The following is a 7,078-nucleotide window of genomic DNA, read 5'->3' as shown; positions in this document are numbered from 1 at the left end:
CTCTAACATTGGATTTGTCGGTTAGGAAAATCAATAATTTTCTCTTTACTTCAAGCCAGTTTGAATCCTATTTTTTTACTTGCAACTAAAAAAGTCTTGATTAGAACACAAATAAACCACATTCAATTTTTTCATTGCCAGTAAACAAAACTAATCTAGAATACATGTTAGGATCCATCTGTGTGCCATATATATATATATATATATATATAGCAAAACTTGGGAGGCATACTTTTTTTTCTGCTTTGTAACTAAAAGATTTCAAAAAGTTTCTTCTAAAAAGATATAAGATATACGATAATATGCTATACCTATTTTAAGCTGACACTTCACTTCTGGGGAAGAAAATCAGTAGTTAAAATGAATGTGACCACTTGATCAAATTACAAAGGAACCAGAAGTGCCACAAAAAATAAAAATCCATTATCTTAAGTGGTTGGAATAGAGAATAAACAGGAATATGGTGGTGTGTATTACTTTCAGGCAGAAAAACGAAAGCATAACCAAGTTATTCTTGCTGCCGGTTGAATGAAATTGCTGGATTTAGAAAAATCTAATTCTATGAAAGTCTGAGAATATCTCATATAGAGACAACTCAGAACTTTAAGAGGGAATGATCATCAAGAAAATATTTCCTAAAAGCCTGTAATGGTTGTATCTGTCATCTATCATAAAGAAAAATGAGAATTAGGAATGATATTCAGCATCAAATTTGTCAGTCAACTGTAGTACAAAATCCACAACTTTCAGAACTAAAATATAATGAATAAATATAATCAATGGTGTTATCTTTGGAATACATTTTGAAAGCCAAAAACAACAAATTAGGCTGACATTATCATATTAAAACACAGTAATAGTCTTCAGTTCATTATATATTATTCTTATAATAATTTTTTTTGCTTAGATTCTAAATCAGGCATACAGATCTAACTCCAATAATAAGAAAAACATATGTTTTCTTCTTTTTTAATTAAGAAAAACATATTTATTTATTTATTTTAAGTGCTTATTTATTTATTTATTTTGAGAGAGTGCAGGAGGGGCAGAGAAGGAGACAGAGAATTCCAAGCACACTCTGCACTGTTATCAGTGTGAGATTGTGACCTGAGCCAAAACCAAGAGTCGGACACTTAACCCACTGAGCCATGCAGGCACCTCAAGAGAACATCTCTTAATAGATTTTAATAACAAGCTGCATTTGTTAAAAGCTTATTATTATTAAGCACCATGCTATTTTCTTATCATATTTAATCCTTACAATAGCCCTGTTTTATAGATTTTATTAAAGTAATTGTAAAATTGAGGAAACTGAGAAATACTAAAGTCAAATAAATACCTGTCATAAGTTACACAACATATGTGAGATTTGGTTTGTCTCACTTCAGATTCCAAATACAAGTCAAAATAACAGAAAATGTCTTTGACATAAATTAGGCACAATGAATGAAGTAAAAAATCCCCAAATTTAAGGACTACAGAAATAAAAATATACTGAATTAAAGAAAACTCAGTTCTCAACTTTCTGCTACTGGCTTTAACTCAGTTTTAACAGATCTCTCTTCAGATGTGTAATCTGCATACATGAAATCTTTAAAAACTCAAGTACTGATAATTTTTCTTTTAATTCTGTTGGAAGAAACAAAGCTCAATTCCCACTTTAAACATTTCTAAAAATCTAAATTATGGTCTGATTTGAAAATAAAACCATCAAATTAGTACAGATCATCTTGGAGACATCTACAACCACAGATTTGGCAATAGATGTGGAGAAGGGTAGACCTTTTCTTTTTTTATTCATTTCTGTTTATAACAAAACTTTGAATGTGGTATATTTCTGTTTCCTCCTATTTTACATTCACATTTTACACGACTGTTTTAAAAAATCAAAGAATGTGATAAACAAATGTAATGAGGATTTTAAGAATGAATTACTTTATTTCCTTTCAGCAGCGTAGACTATTATTTTTGCTTCCAGTACAGGCACTGTTCATATTCTATGCCTGGATTCTCTCCTCATCCATCTTCATGGTCCGTTCGGTTCAGAGGTGTTAACATAGCCATGTGCATGCTGCCTAGTGCCCAGCAGTGAACAGAGCCATTGTGTTGGAGAGCATCATCTTTGAATATTACACTGGCACAAGTTTCAGAGAAGAAGAGACATTTTCCGCACGTCTCCCACTGTGATTAATATGTGACTTTCTTCCCAATCTTTTCTTCAAGACACCAAAGTTCCTAGTTTAATTTGCTCATAAAAAAACATTCTTCTGGAGCGTCTGGGTGGCTCAGTCAGTTCGGCATCCGACTTCAGCTCAGGTCATGATCTCGCAGTTCGTGGGTTCGAGCCCTGCATCAGGCTCTGTGCTGACAGCCAGCTCAGAGCCTGGAGCCTGTTTTGGATTCTGTGTCTCCCTCTCTCTCTGACCCTCCCTTGCTCATGCTCTCTCTGTCTCTCTCAGAAATAAATAAAATATTAAAAAAATTTTTTAAAAACATTCTTCTCCTTAAAACTCATCTTAGTATTCGTCATTATTTATTTGGACCACAAAATCTCATTACTTTAGTTGAAATTTTCCCAAATACAAATTATATGAATGTGAATAGAATTTTTTGGGGGGGGCACAATTACTTACAAATAGTTATTCATGGCATTTTGATATATTTCAAATCATAGAAAGTGAGGGAATTTTTAAAATTTTCTTTTTTTATTTTAATTATTCTTTTTAAAGAAACAAATAGACACATTTTATTGCATTATTGCATTTGATAAAAATTATTTTTTTCCTGTGTGCCCAGTGCTGCTAATGCTTTTACCATTGTATTCACTGTAAATTTTTTGACTCCAAAAATTAAAAAAATTATTTTAATGTCTAATATTTCTAATATACAAAGAATTTTCAATAAAACAAATAACTGAAGGAAGTGAGAAGGAAAAGATAGAAGCAGACAATTCACAGAAGATGAAATTCAAACATTAACAGGGATATAAAATGATCTTCGATGTCTCTAGTATTAAGAACAACACAAAATAAAACCATAATCAAGATGCTATTTTTAACTCATCAAATTGGCAAAATTAAAAGAGTGGAAACATTCCCTGCTGACAGTGTTTCAGAAAAACAAGAGGGCAACTTACTAAAATTGTTTTAGAAAGCAATCTGTCAATAACTGTTGCTGTAAAAAGACATACACCCTTTGACTCAAAAATGCCATTGTTTTTGTAATCTCACCTCCAGAAATAAATAAAACAATACCTTTATATAAAAAAAATATGTATATATACATATATATAAGCTGTTTCTTGTAGCACGGTAGGACCAGATGGTCTATCAAATAGGGAATGCTGAATAAATGATGTTTTACCCATGCTCTGAAGGTGTAAAAAGTGTATCTATATCCACAGNTAGCATTTAAAAAATGGTTCCCTTTTAAACAGAACAAAATTTAAAAATTTACATGTGTTATATACCCAAATAAGAATATCCTTGGAAAGGCCACTGGGGCAAGAAGGGGCTGAAAAAAAGTAGAAGGATATGTGTGTGTATATGTATGTGGCTTTAAACTTGGTTAACACAGGAGATAAGATCAGAGATGGGTTGAGAAGTATGAGATCATTAATCTTTTTATTGATAAAAGTCTTTATCATTTTTTCTCATTAAAAATAAGTTTACATTATCTTTTGTAATTTTAAAATCTAAAAGAGAAAGACTTAAAAAAATGTAGCTAGAGATGCTATAAGGCCAATGTCAATGCTGAAAAAAATCCAAACACGATCTGAAGCCAGTGTGGGGAGTACAGTATTGTGGCTATGGAGTGAGTCGCACACATACCTCCAGGGGCCTTGTGCTTCTGCTCTATGGGTGGCCACTGCCAAGCATTCTGACTTGAAAATTGTGGAATGCTGCACCAGCTCACATCCAGCTGATTTCAGTACGAGTCCTCCTCCCTGAAGAAGAGAGTTTCCCTGTGCTTCGAGAGGGACTGAGGCATTGGAGAGAGAGAAAATTGATGGAGCAAAGTTGTGAAGCGTTGGGTCAGGAGACGATGCCATCAGACCCTTCCTGAGAGGAAAGCCTAGAAAGTGGAGGGACAGATCTTATTCATGAATGCAAGTCAAGAAATCTTCGATCTTTATCCTCCAGCAAGAACAGCTGGTGATGACATAATGCTTACCTTTTGCTAGACACCGTTCTGAGGACCTTATCCTTTTAACTCATTTAATTCTCCATCAAGCAGAGGAAGTTGGTCCTATTGTTATCTTCAAAGTAGCTGAGAGACAGAGAAGTTAATAGTCTATGGTCTCACAGCAAGCAGGTGACAGAGTGGAATTTGAACCCAGATAGTCTGGCTACTTAAATTTCTCAACAACAGTTTCATATGCTTCCTAGAATATGTCAAATTACTTGATACCTTCAAGTCTAAAAGACTTTCCCTTTGTATGGAATAGTCTTTTCCCCTCATCCAATATTAGCATCTCCTTTCCCAGTCTCTTCACTGCCTAAGACCCAACACCTGCCATTTTTTATAATACTTACAGCAATGCTATAAGAACATGTTATAGTATTAAATGACATGAAACTGCCAATATTTGAACAATTTTGACCTACAAAAGTGGCAGTCTCATGTTTCAATGTAATATGTGCCTGTGTTTGTGAATATTATAGATATATTTTTCCCACTGAAGAGGAACCTCCCAGTGTCCCAATGCTTTTTAAAAATTTGTTTCTCCAAAGTCTATCAGAGTATCTTCTGCATAGTCTATATTCATTAAACAGAAAGTAGGCATAAATGAAGCTAAAGAGAAATTCTGAAGTAGAAAGGGAAATGCACAAATAGAAAGGAGATGATAAAGCAAAAGACTCTGAGGGCATGAGAACTGAGGGTGCAGAAATCAGTGTATCATTTAGTCAAATTCTTAAGAATTTAAGAATTCTTAAGAAAGGTATAGAAATATACCTTTCTATTTCACCTTTAGGGTTAAAGATACTCTCATGCCTATTGATTAATTGATGTATTTCCTATTTCAATGTTGAAGGACACGAATCAAGAAGAAGCAAAAATTCTAAATGAGTGGGAAATATAAAATCTAATTGAAGTCATTCTTTAAAAATGAAAAGTGACGTGAATCAGTCTTATGAATGCTTGGAAAGTGCACTTAAGATCAAGAGACAATAGTGAAAGGAGAGCTTTCAGTGGAAAGTTTTTAGGACGAAGACAGTACTCAAAGCAGTGTTCTCTTTTCCTCTGAATACATGGATGGTAGAGAAATAGTCTTTACAAATATTGGATGTGGCTAAAGTAAATAGAAGTCTTAAGATAAATGTAAATGTAAATCATCACCAGTATCTATAATCTACTTGTTTTATGAGGGAAGAAATAAATTTTTAAGCTTCACTAACAAGGGCAAAGCTGGAAAGGGTTAGAACGATGATGACTAATATTATGGGCATAAGTGATGTTTTAGTTCTCAGAATTGTGACTTGTAAATTCTATAATTCATGAACAAATCCATGCAGTATGCCACAGCCTTTGAGTGGATAACCTGGCCTCTCAGATAACCTGAAATGAATACTACCTCCTAACTTCTGCTTTTTTACAAAAACTCAAACATCATTATCACTTATCTCCTTACTACCTCAAAGCGTCTATGAAGTTCACCCTTTCTTTCTTAATTCAAAGCCACTGTTTCCTACAGTGTTCTGGACTTACTATATTTCGGCCTTCATCTTTAAAAATTCATAGCATTCTTTCTCCATTGATTTCTAAGCCTGATCCATCCACACCTTGGTCTCCTCCCCTAATCTTAAAAACTTGCTGGGTGCCTGGGTGGCTCAGTCAGTTAAACATCTGTGGCTCAGCATATGATCTTGTGGTTTACGAGTTCAAGCCCCATGTCAGTCTCTGTGCTGACAGCTTGGAGCCTGGAACCTGCTTTGGATGCTGTGTCTCCATCTCTCTCTGCCCCTCTCCTGCTTGTGCTCTCTCCCTCTCTCTCTCTCTGTCAAAAGTAAATAAATATATTTAAAAAAACTCATAAAATCATTAACTTTTTAAACACTGTACCATTAGTGGAAAGATTCTCAAAAGTCTTGTCTTATATCACTGGCTTAACTTTCTCACCAGTAACTCCATCCATACCTATTATAATTGACTTCTAGCTTCCTCTCATTATTCAGTGCATCTGTTCTCTTGAAGATTTCAGGGGGAAAAAAAAGGATAGTTAATGGGGTAAGGTCTCAGACATCATGAGAATTTATGCAAGCACAGAAACAAGGTTACAAGAAAGTCTTGAAAAGGAGAAGCAATGTCAAAATTATGGGAAAACGCCTGGAGAGCAGAACGGGGAGAAAGGCTTGGTAAAGCCATGTTCAGGGAAGAGTACTGCTGGTCAACCTGTAATGACACTATATTGGGAAACAGTACTGCACAAGGATCTGATCTTTGTGAGCCCCCGCAAGGGAAAGCCTGGAGAGTCAGGCTTGACTGGAAACTCATGAACTACTGTCATGAACTACAAAAAGAATTCACTATCACAATAACTAAAAGTATCTGTATAATAAAGTATGCATAGAGGCCATGTGTTTACTGTATAATGTCAGCTATTTTGGTTGTGGTGAGTGTAGAGAACAGTAGAAAAAAGAGAGAAAGATAAAAGCGACATGCAAACTGGAGGAGAGATAATAGTCTGAAGTTTCCATGTGTTTAAGAAGCCTCTGATATTTGTTATCCTGAGGCTAGGAATCCAAGTCCATAAAACTCTGTTCGCTCGTTTTCACCATTTATCTAAAACCTGGGATGAGTTCTTACTTTCTCAAAGGCTCTGAATCTACTGAGTGTCCTTAACTTCCTTACCACCTATATCAGGCCAGTTTTCCTGGGAGGACTTTGTAGGCATTGGTCCCCAGGTGGATCAGTTTTGTTACCTGAAATGGCTTGTCACAACTGATTTGATAACTACCATTCTCAAGTAGGAAGCCCCAGGGTAAAACTTTGCATAAAATAACCACTTATAACTTGGTAAGAAAGAGGACAGTTTCTTATGAGACAATTACAGCAAGATAACCCGGCCAAGAAAAAT

This window comes from Crocuta crocuta, unplaced genomic scaffold, assembly GCF_008692635.1.
Source record: "Crocuta crocuta isolate KB4526 unplaced genomic scaffold, BGI_CrCroc_1.0 scaffold346, whole genome shotgun sequence".
Lineage (NCBI taxonomy): Eukaryota > Metazoa > Chordata > Mammalia > Carnivora > Hyaenidae > Crocuta > Crocuta crocuta.
This window is presented reverse-complemented; position numbering follows the sequence as displayed.